Genomic DNA, 12594 nt, shown 5'->3' on the forward strand with positions numbered 1-12594 from the left:
ATATTTTTCTTGGATTCATTTTAGCATTTTGAATAACTCTTTCCATAAATTACATTTTATGAAAAATATCAGAATTGTAGAATTTTACTAGATACAAATCGTGCATTTATGTTTAGCTTATGTGTTATACAGGATTGGTGAACTAAGTATTGTTGTAACCCGTGTATTTGATAAAAGTGTAAACTGGTTTTAAGATGAATACAGATCTCTTAGTCTAATGGATGGCAGGTAATACAATGCTAACAGTGAATCAGACTATTTCACAGTCTCCATTGTCAACGCGTTTTTGGGCAGCAAAAAAATGTCTCTTTATTTTTTTAAGTGAATTAATTTATTTAGTTAGTTACACCAGAGTCTTTTATGAAATATAGTCTTTAATGAAATAAAGGTTTATACAAGGTCAGCGTTGTGTATGTTAGTGTGCGTGTGTGTATTTTAAAATTAATAACCATAAAGGTCAAATGTTTAATGTCTCTCTGACTATGTCTCGTGTTACAGAGAGAGTTATTTACTAAGTGAAGGAATTTAGTGACATTTTAACTTGGAATCTTTGAATTGCCAGATCTCTTCCTTCAAAACTAGCCACAAAAATCATCAATACTACTATATATATATATATATATATATATATATATATATATATATATATATATACAGGGCCGGTGCTAGGATTTTTGACTACACAGGCGAATATGCATTTTGGCACCCCACCCCACGCCTCCCCCCCAAAAATAAACAATGCATCTTCACCTCTGTGTCTCATAGCCCCCTTTTGAATTTCTTACCCCCATTAGTGTTACATATCCAACCTCTTCAATGTCTTACCCCTTTGGCCCCTTTGTGCCCTTTAGTGTGTCTCCTACAACCCCTCTTATGTATTTCTTACTTCCCCGCCAGCCCCTTTCTGTCTCTTTCTTCCCCCCAGCCCCTATCTATCTCTCTTTTTCTCCCACATAGACATGGATACAGGCAAAATAAATACATGCACAAATACACAAACATACAGACACACAACCATACAAGCACACAGACATAATTATTCAGGCACACAGTCACAGAGATATACAGACACACAGTCATAAAAGGCACACAATCAAACAAACACAGTCATACAATCTACACATACAGGTACATTGTCGTGCAAACACAGACATACATTCATACAGACACAGGCACACACAGAAATACAGACACAGGCATAAAGAAACAGAGAGGCATATAGAGACATACATGCACAATGATACAGACAGACATACACACACACACTGACAGACAGACATATACACACACACACACACACACTGACAGACATACACACACACACACACAGACATATACACACACACACTGAGACATATACACACACACTGACAGACAGATATACACACAAACTGACAGACATATATACACACACACACACACACACACTGACTGACAGACATATACACACACACACACACTGACAGGATTTAATTTCGTTCATCTCTCGTATAGATGAACGTTTAAGAGAGAGACAGAACACTCGAGAGAGGAACCGGAGATTCTTTTAGGTTAGCCCCCGCTTTTCCAAGTCCTGACTCCACGGTATCTTTGCTTCCTGAACCTATGCAGATAGGGTATACCCGGCTCTCTGAGGAGGAAAGACAGTACAGGAGAAGAGAGGGTTTGTGTATGTATTGTGGAGCTAAGGGTCATTTACTCTCAAACTGTTCTAACCGCCCGGGAAACGCTCGCACCTAAGTCTCTCTAGAGGACAGGCCTTGGGTGTTTCTATTTTGTCCTCTACTCCTAATTATAAAGATCACAGGCTTCTGCTACCAGTTTCCTTAACTTACGGGAGGGAAGTAGTAAGGGCTATGGCTTTGATAGATTCCGGTGCTGCTGAGAATTTTATCGACCAAGCCTTTGCTAGTAAAAACAATTTCCCATCCCAGCTAAGGGAGACCTTAGCCGTTGAGGCCATAGTTGGTAGACCACTACTAGACCCTGTTATCTTTCGTGAGACCATACCCATTGAGTTAAATGTTGGTATCCTACACGTGGAGAATTTATCTCTTCTGCTCATTTCGTCTCCTTCCGTTCCCATAGTTCTGGGGTACCCATGGTTGAAAGAACATAACCCTATTATTGATTGGGAGTTAGGGGAGATACTCTCGTGGGGCCAGGGCTGCCAGGATCGGTGTTTGTGCAAGGTTTCTCCATTAGCTAATATTAACATACAGGAGAATCCTACTCAGTCCACAGAAAGACAAATACCAGACCTTTACCTAGACTTAAAGGCAGTGTTTGACAAGAAGAATGCCGATTCTTTGCCGCCACACTGGTCATTTGACTGTAAAATTAAGCTTCTACCCGGGACTATGCCTCCGAGGGGCCATGTATATCCTTTGTCTGTTCAGGAAAACTCGGTTCTAGAGGAGTATATTCAGGAGAATTTAGAAAAGGGATTCATCAGGAGGTCTTCTTCTCCGGCCGGGGCGGGGTTCTTTTTCATTAAAAAGAAAGATGGCACGCTGAGACCTTGTATCGATTACCGAGGCTTGAATAAAATAACTGTCAGAAATGCCTATCCCATCCCACTGATTACCGAGTTATTTGATCGTCTTAAGGGCTCCAAAATCTTCACCAAGTTAGATCTCAGAGGGGCTTACAATTTGGTGAGAATCCAGCAAGGTCACGAGTGGATGACGGCATTCAATACCCGGTATGGCCATTACGAATACACTGTTATGCCATTTGGACTATGCAATGCTCCTGCAGTATTTCAAGAGTTGATTAATGAGGTACTTAGGGCGTTTCAGCATGATTGTGTTATTGTTTACCTGGACGACATACTAATACACTCTAAGGAGATTGAGACTCACCATAGACAGGTCAGAAAGGTGTTACACAAACTTCTGCAACATGGTCTATACTGCAAATTGGAGAAGTGCAGTTTTGATCAGTCTCAGGTAGACTTTCTTGGGTATGTGATTTCTGGGGAAGGTTTTAAAATGGATCCTGGTAAACTCCAATCTATTTTAGACTGGCCTTTGCCCAAAGGACTCAAGGCTATCCAAAGGTTTATTGGTTTTTCCAACTACTATAGGCGCTTCATTAAGGGTTACTCCTCTATCATTGCGCCTATTACCAATATGACGAAACAAGGGGCTGATACTAAGTTCTGGTCTGAGGAAGCTCTTGGTGCTTTTAAGACTCTCAAGGAACTTTTTGCCTCAGCTCCCATTCTAGTTCATCCTGATACGACTCTGCCTTTCTTGCTCGAGGTCGATGCTTCTGAGACAGGAGTTGGGGCTGTTCTGTCTCAAAGGTTAGGGGTGGATAAACCGTTACACCCTTGTGGTTTCTTCTCTAAAAAATTTTCTGGGCCTGAGAGCAGATATGACATCGGGGATAGGGAACTGTTAGCGGTCATTAAGGCTTTAAAGGAGTGGAGACATTTACTGGAAGGGACACTACACCCTGTTACTATCCTAACGGATCATAAGAACTTGTCTTATATTGGGGAGGCTAAGCGCTTGTCCGCCAGGCAGGCTCGCTGGGCTTTGTTCCTCACTCACTTTAATTATGTACTTACGTATAGACCTGGTTCTAAGAACTCTAAAGCCGATGCTTTGTCTCGTCAATATGAACCATCCACTATAACTGAACCACTTCTGTCCTCCATAGTTCCTAAGGGGAATATCATCGCGAACACGAATCTCAGGATTCACTCTCCATTGCTTTCTGAGATCATGAAGTTTCAGCATTTGGCACCCAAACAGACTCCTGGGGATCGACACTTCGTTCCTGCCGCTCTCCAACTGGAGGTGTTACGCTGTCTCCATAACAGCAAGGTGGCTGGGCATCCTGGCATCCGCAAGACTTATGCGCTGGTCTCTAAAGATTTTTGGTGGCCTGACTTACGCAAGGATATTAAAGAATTCATCGGGGCATGTGAAGTTTGTACCAAGACCAAGCTACCCCATTCGCTTCCATGCGGATTTCTGCACCCTTTAGAGGTTCCTGAAAAGCCTTGGTCCTGTCTGGCAATGGACTTCATTGTTGATTTGCCTATCTCTAAAAAGCAGACTGTCATCCTCACTGTGGTAGACAGATTTACTAAAATGGCTCACTTCATTCCCTTACCTAAACTCCTATCTTCGCCCGAATTAGCGGAGATATTCGCCAGGGAGATTTTCCGTTTGCATGGGATACCTTCCCAAATTGTCTCTGACAGAGGCTCCCAATTTGTTTCCCGTTTTTGGAGATCATTCTGCTCCCAACTAGGCATCAAATTGAATTTCTCCTCTGCCTATCATCCTCAGTCCAATGGAGCTGCTGAACGCACTAACCAAAAAGTTGAACAATATTTACGTTGTTTCGTTTCAGAACACCAGGACGATTGGGTCGGTTTGATTCCTTGGGCGGAGTTTGCACATAACAATCTCATTAGTGATTCTACGCATTCTAGCCCTTTTTTCTTGAATTATGGCTTTCATCCTTCCATCCTTCCTTCGGAGTCTTCTTCTCAAGGGATACCGTCGGTGGATGTTCATGTTGCCAATTTAAGAGAGTTGTGGGATCAAACTCGACAAATCCTTCTGCACAATTCTACGCTGGTTAAAAAACACGCTGACAAACGTAGAAGGGCAGCACCGGTGTTTGTTCCAGGCGATAGAGTATAGTTAAGTACTAGAAACATTCGGTTAAAGGTGCCGTCCATGAAGTTTGCTCCTCGATATATTGGACCTTACAGGGTACTGTCTCAAATTAACCCAGTTGCGTATCGTTTAGCGTTGCCTAATGCCTTACGCATTCCTAATTCATTTCATGTTTCCTTGCTAAAACCATTAATATGTAGCAGGTTCTCCTCCACGATCGCCCCTCCCCGCTCAGTTCAGGTGGAGGGTCAGGAGGAGTATGAGGTCAATTCCATCGTTGATTCTCGAATCTCCCGGGGGAAACTGCAATATCTGGTCGATTGGAAGGGTTATGGTCCTGAGGAGAGAAGTTGGGTACCTCAGGAGGAGGTGCATGCTCCCCGTCTCCGCAGGGCGTTTCACTCTCGATTCCCTTCTCGCCCTGGTGTATTCCGCCCGGTGGGCGTATCTGAGAGGGGGGGTACTGTCAGGGTACCTGCGGTCTCTACCTCCGAAAGAGGTAGAGACTTAGCTGTTCCTCCATCCAGACGGCCTGATGGCTCCCTTCCCCAAGGTCTATCCGGTCATGCAAGGCCGGCCGCGAGGGAGTGACTGCCTTTTACAGCATCTAGGCAGGAAGTTGTCATCAGGACACTCCTCCGGAACGACCTGTCACTCAATTGCTGCAGGACCAATCAGGACGCCTCGGAGGCGTGGTTACTGCTCTGAACAGGGTATTTAACAGAGCTTCGTTCATTAGCTCATTGCCCTGTTGTGGTTCTAGCTTGTTCTAGTCACTCAGTGCTTGTGTATTCTATTATCCCTTTTGGTTTTGACCCGGCTTGTTTACCTTACTCTGCTTATCTCTGTTACCCTTGATTCGGCTTGTCTCTCGCTTACCTGTCTTCTGTTACCCTCGACCTCGGCTTGTCTTTGACCATTCTATACTGTACTACTTACGTTAGTCCGGCCATTCTAAGGTCCGGTATACGTATCTGGCTACTGTTTGTACTCTGCGTGTTGGATCCCTGTCCCGATCCTGACAACACCTTGTTATCAAAATAATTACAACAATGTCTCAACAGCTAAAGTAGCTATTGGTGTTCATCTTAAGAGAAACAATAGTGTCTCCCTGATTTGGATCGCTGAATAGCAGAGTTGCTAGGGAGGGGAGGGAGAAGTCCCCAGCTCGCAGGGTATGCTTGAGGGATGGAGTATATGCTGAGAATAACGGCACACTCAGACTAGCCCCAGATCGTAAGGTTGATGTAACAGACCTCCCCCTGTGTGTAGAGTGCAAATCCCATAGAGTAGACCCCTAATATCAATAGACCACTGGCTTTAAGTTAAGAGCAGGACTTCACATCCCATGTAACGGGACTAGAGTGACGAGAGCCTGAAAAATCGTTGGCTCCTACGGTTTCGTCACTCAGGATATGCTGCTCGTATACAAATATCAACCTAAATCCTGATAAGGAGTCTAATTGCTGAATAAAGCGAGACAAATAACTGTCAACTGTCAACACTCTCGAGCGGCGTTGGTCGGTGGGCGGGGAATGGATGGTTGAGTGGCATGTGCAACCATCCGGCAAGGGGATGACTGAAAAGTTAACCTTGTACTTGCCAAATACCTGGATGGATGCTAAACTAGTCCCAAGCAGGGACTGTAATAAGTAATACCATATTTCAGGAGTGTTGATTCTCATAGGGGTGTTAGATCACTGAGGAGTCAGTTGGTAAACATATGTAGATACAGGATTAATCTTGAATATTTATCAAGTTGCCCAGATAATGATCATATAAAAGGATCAAATTTTCTGGTGTGGTGGTGAGGTGAATATCCTCCCATCTTTTTTCACCCTAGCTGCGAAGGACCCTGTTGGGGTGCCGCAATGTATTATATGAATGGTGCGAATGAAAACCCTTCATTTAGTCCCTTAGGTTGTAAAGTCTTGAGCCTGTATATCCAAAAACTTTCACGTTGCCTAAGGAATCTGTCGTAGTCACCCCTCCTCTTGTCACGTTTCACCAATTCAAGGCCACAGAAGCGCAGATCATGTGATTTGCCTGAATGTTGTTCCTTCAGGTGACGAGCAATTGGCGTTTCAATAGTTAATTTGGGTGATCGAACGTGTTCCTTGATCCTCTCTTTGAAGGGACGGAAAGTTTTGCCCACGTATTTACAATTACATTCGCAAGTGAGTAGGTATACCAGGCCTGAGGTGTTGCAATTGAAAAAGGATGCAATATTAAAGGTCTGTTTATTGTCACTATCTGACACTTTCTTTGAATCTCGTGTAATATATTTGCAGGCGACACAGCGCCCGCATTGGAAAGTGCCAGTGATGGGTCTGTGGAGCCATGTTTTGATCCCTGAGCGTACTGGTTGGAAATGGCTGGGAACCAAGAGATCTCTTAAGTTCTTACCTCTACGTGCCGTGATGTCTACTTTTGGACCCAAAATCTTTTTAAGATGAGCATCCCCTGTTAGAAGTGGCCAGAATTTTTGAATTCCGGATTTAACTCTATCCCAACCAGCATCATAGGTTGCAATCAAGCGGGGGCTGGAGATGGTGGGTGATGTAGGTTTACTTGCACTCAAGAGGGTCTCTCTCTCTGACTCCAGAGCTCGCCTATAGGCTCTTTTTAGGCACCGATTCGGGTAGCCTTTATCCTTGAACTGTAATCTCAGGATGTCACAGCTTGAGTTTTAAACTCCTGCAAAGTACTGCAGTTCCTGCGTGCCCTAAGGTACTGGCCTATAGGGATGCCTTGCTTGAGGGTTTTTGGGTGGAAACTGTCCCAATTTAGAAGGCTGTTTGAGGCAGTCGGTTTCTTAAATAGTGTAGTTTGAATCAGTTGATTATCAATCGAGACAGTCAGGTCCAGGAAATTGAGGGTTTTCCCTCCAAACTCAGAAGTAAATCTAAGATTGCAGTCATTCTCATTCAAGAGAGCTACAAATCGATTAAAGTAATTATCCGTGCCTTTCCAAACTATTAAGATGTCATCTATATACCTTGCCCAAAGATGTATCAGGGGGGCAAAAGATGAAAATTTAGTTGATCTGATGACTACTTCCTCCCACCAATCCAGGTGCAGGTTTGCGTATGATGGGGCACAAGCTGTCCCCATCGCAGTACCCCGCACCTGGTGATAGAATTTGTCATTGAATAAAAAGTAATTATGCGTAAGGACAAATCTGAGTAGTTCCAAAGTGAACTCGGAATGTGCAGAGAGGTTTATGCCTCTTTTTTCCAAGTAGTGTTGGACATGTTGTAAGCCCCCTTCGTGGGGTATGGAGTAATAGAGAGCCTCTACATTCAAGCTACAAAGGTTTATGGGTTCAGGTAGTGTGAGATTTGAGAGGAGTGCCAAGGTCTGTTTGGTGTCCTGAATGAAGGATGGCAGAGACTCCACAAATGGGCGTAAAATTTGGTCCAGGTAGATGCTCCCTTTGTGTATTGCCTGAGACTATTGGGCGTCCTGGCGGATCTAGTTTATTTTTATGGATTTTTGGTAGGCAGTAGAATGTCGCTATCCTAGGGTTCTTATTAAGAATAAATTCATATTCTTCCCTGGATAGCAGACCTCTACTGCGCCCCTTATCCAAAATCCGTTTGTACTCCTCCAGAAAGGAGTTTGTAGGATCCGTTGGGAGTATTCTATAGGTTTCCCTATCATCCAGGATTTTAAGGGCCATTTTGACATAGTTAGTTGACTTCATCATTACAATATTGCCGCCCTTGTCTGCTGGTTTTATGATAGTCTCCCTATCCTCTCTGAGTGATTGTAAAGCTTTCCCCTCAAGTTTGGTCAAATTCATATTGGGATGAAAAACGAGATCAATGTTTTTTATATTTTCGATTTCGAATTTGACTGCTTCCAAGAATAACTCAATATTCCTGTAGCTGCCTATGTGTGGTGTAAATCGGCTTTTTGGTTTCAGATTTGTTAGGCTTTTGGTAACGGTGGGATCATTCTCATCTAATAAGGATACTAGAGCCATCATGCCGTTATAATCATCCTCAGATATTCCCAGGTCTTTTGTTTTTCTTTCAATCTGTAATTGATGGTATTTGCAGAGAGCCAGTTTTCTAACGAACAAATGTATGTCCTTGACCCATGTGAATTTGTTATATGCTGGAGTGGGTACAAAAGAGAGGCCCTTTTTAAGGACATTCGTCTCATAGGGGGTTAGAATGTGGTCTGAGAGGTTAATCACTTGAGTCGTGTTACTTAATAACGTCTTCTCCTTGTGTATCTTCCCCTGCCTCTGTTGCGAGTTTGATATGTTTGTCGAGGGGACTCCTCCCTCTGATCCAACTCTAAAAAATGAACCCCTTTTTTTTAGGATACCTCTAGTGTTAGATGGGTTAGATGTATTGGGAATAGATAAGGGGAGCTGCTGTCTAGGCTCATTATCAGTGTCTGAGGAATCATATTCAGAGGTCATTGTATTATCTGAATTCGTTCTAATTCTACGTGAGAATGACCCATAGATATGACCTGTTTCATAGAGGCAGAGGGAGCTAGCATTTTCGATCTGGATTGCCCATTCGTGTGGAAACAGTTTGATATGTAAATGCTTTAGTTTCTCCTCATAACGGACCAAGCTAAGCTGAGTGAAGACCTAAGGAAATGGAAGCTATTTGAGACGTTGTCGGCTCTCTGTATTATCTTTCTTTCTGTTTGGTTTGTTTAAATAGAAAGCTCTCTCTTTTGTAAGAGCACGTACAGAGCTTAGGGCATTAGGCTATACCATCATCCTTCAGAGATCTAAGTCTCTACCATAATGGAAAATTGAGAAGTGGCATCAGAGCCAGGTCTCTGTGTCTTCGTAGTTGATTTCCTGCTACCCCACTAGGTTACTAGACTCTGCATTTTTCTCTTGAAGCCAAGGAATGTTGGACTTACAAGTGTAACATTCTCTCCCCCAGAAATATATATAGTAGATATGGCTCAGATCCATCTACTTTTAGAACTTTGGCCTTTATAATGTAAACTCATGCAAACTTCAGAAGTTCGTTTGTGACCTAGAATATATCAATAGGGCAAACAGCCTTTTTCTACAATGAAATTAGCTTACATTTAATGACTTCTATTTTTAGTAAATAATGATTATTAAAAATGTCTATTACGGTTTTAATGTTCTGTGCAAATAGGTTAAAAGGCCTCCTAAGAGTCTTACGAAAGGGACCTGCCGAAAGTGAGATTACGCTTGGAGCAGTAGATTTAATCATTAAAAAAAAATAAAAAATAAGCTAGTTCTTTGAAAACTCTAGGGCATGGAGTACAGGTGGGTTCTCAAATGCAACTGTCCTGATTGTCTAGTCAATGCATACCTCAGCGTAACAGTACCGAGCTGATTCAAGCTGAGATAAATATTAAATAGTCACTTAATCTATTGTGTACCTGCTGACAAGTCTTTTCACTCATCTGGTGCTCAGGGGATTCCGAACCAGTGGAAAAAATGAAAATACTAAAAGTTAGATGCTCTCAATTTCTAACCTTGAGGACCTTACCGTAAATTAGAACAAAGGAGCAAAATAAAGATCATAAAATAGCTGTCTGTCTCTCTCCTGGGTATATATCACAAAATAGCTCTCTCTTTATCTGTCTATCCATCTGAAGACCACAACATGTCTCGGTCTGTCTATCTATTTATCTATCTATCGTAAGATCTCAGGGTATGGGGACTTAAAGGGAATCTCCAGTGCCAGGAAAACAATCCATTTTCCTGGCACTGCAGGTTCCCTCTCCCTCCCACCCCGTAATCCCCGGTTACTGAAGGGGTGAAAACCCCTTCAGTCACTTACCTGAGGCAGCGACGATGTCTCTCGGCGCTGTCTCCTCCAACACAAAGCTCCTCCTACTGACTCCGTCGGCCGGTGGGCGAGACTGATCCCGCCCACCGACCGGGGAGACCTAATGCGCATGCGCGGCAATGCCGCACATGCGCATTAGCGCTCCCCATAGGAAAGCATTGAAAAATATTTTCAATGCTTTCCTATGGGGAAATGAGCGACACTGGAGGTCATCACACAGCGTGAGGACGTCCAGCGACGCTCTAGCACAGATAATCTGTGCTATAATCCAGGAAGTTCCCTCTAGTGGTTGTCTAGTAGACAGCCACTAGAGGTGGAGTTAACCCTGCAAGGTAATTATTGCAGTTTATAGAAAACTGCAATACTTACACTTGCAGGGTTAAGAGTAGTGGGAGTTGGCACCCAGACCACTCCAATGGGCAGAAGTGGTCTGGGTGCCTGGAGTGTCCCTTTAAGACCCTACCCTACAGCTGGTGGTGATGGTGATAAGAGAATTTAGTGTTGTTTTTATATTACATCAGGCAATAGCTTGTCAAAGCAGCCACCTAATCTAAAGAGGAAAATTAGGGAGAGGTGGTAGTAGAGGTGGCAGGATTTCATTGAATACCGGGCTGCGCAGCATGTGCTTGTTTCTGGCTATTCTTTGATAGATTCGGTGAGTTAGAACATATGAAGTTACAGTGGTATCTCAGCGGGGACAACAAGTGAAGCAATGACTAAGTGTGAATAAGTGAAACAATGACTAAGTGTCAATAGCTGTATTAACTTTGTTGCCTCAGTGGAATATAGAAAGGCTGGTAGCCAGGCCTTGGTGAGTTAGTAAGTTAATCCGGTTTACCAAAAGGGAGTCCCTGGTGGTACCAGTCGTTGAGCGATCCCTTTTCTCTGTAGAGGATCAAGGCTCTGTGGCTCTGGGTGCTGGTGTTAGTCTCTTAACTTTATTACTAGGCGGCTTGCTCTGTATGTGGTTGTTGTCGTTAGGGCCCTCTGATTCCTTGGATCTCTTGGTAGGTGAGGAGAGTCCCTGTGTTGGCCGGGTGGATAGACCCACTTGTTGCAGGAAGAGCTCTGAAGTGCCAGTTTTCTTTTCTCTGTTAGGACGGTGTGAATGGTATTTAGGGGTATATTGCCATCTTGTGGCCCTCATTAAAAATCGCCCCCATTTCCCTGGATCATATCATGATAGCAGACCTTGCAGATATGTCTTGGGTCATCATGATGATGTCTCTGGGTGCTTCACTCGGTGCCACCGCGACTTCCGCACACGGAATGCCGAGGAGACCTGTGGCCTGTCCTCTCTGCCCCCAATGCCCATGTTTGTTATGAACCTGTGGATGTAGGGCAGGAACTGCTCGTTGGTCACTGTTTCGGGAACCCCCCTGAGACGGAGGTTTTTTCGCTGGTGTCGTGCCTCAATTGTGGTCACTGTGCGTCTCAGTTGAAGCACCTGAGAGGTAAGCCCTTCTAGGTGAGTGTCCGTAGTCTGTAGTTTGCGTTCTCTGGTTGCCTCCCATTTTTCTAGGTCTTGGACTCTTTGGCGCACCACCTCCACTTCTGTCTGGGCTTTCTTGAGGACGGCTCTACAGATTTTCCTCAGTTCTGCTAGGAGTCTTTTTATGTCCCCCTTTGTAGAGGGTATCTTGTCCTCCCCCGACTCTGATGGGCAGGATGGAGTTTCCAAGGGGAGGGTAAGGATTCCCCTTCGTCTAGTGAGGCTTCAGATGCCGCGTGTGTACAGCGGGCCTCAGGTGCCATCTTTGTGGTCTGTGAGATCACTGGCCGCTCGAAGGAGATTTGTATATCTGGCTGGCGGGGAAAGGCTGGGCCTTGAGCCTTCTTATTTTTTCGTCCCAATGTCTCTTTTGGAGGGGTGTTTGTGTCTCGGATTGTATCTCTGCGGTATTCGTGGCTTTTTGTTGCTTTTGTTTCTAGGCCCAAGCGGAGCTCTGCTAGTAGACGTCCGCTCGGTATCGCTGTTGGCCACTCCCCCTTTTCTTTGGTTTTTAACATATCAAAGTGCACATAAACGTGCATGTATCAGCAGATCCTTTAAGTCCTGCAAGTTGTGAGATGGGGCCTCCATGGATTGGATTTGTTGTTCTAGCACATCCCACAGATGCTAAATTGGATTGAGATCTGGGGAA

The sequence above is a fragment of the Pelobates fuscus genome, chromosome 2 (assembly GCF_036172605.1).
Source record: "Pelobates fuscus isolate aPelFus1 chromosome 2, aPelFus1.pri, whole genome shotgun sequence".
NCBI lineage: Eukaryota > Metazoa > Chordata > Amphibia > Anura > Pelobatidae > Pelobates > Pelobates fuscus.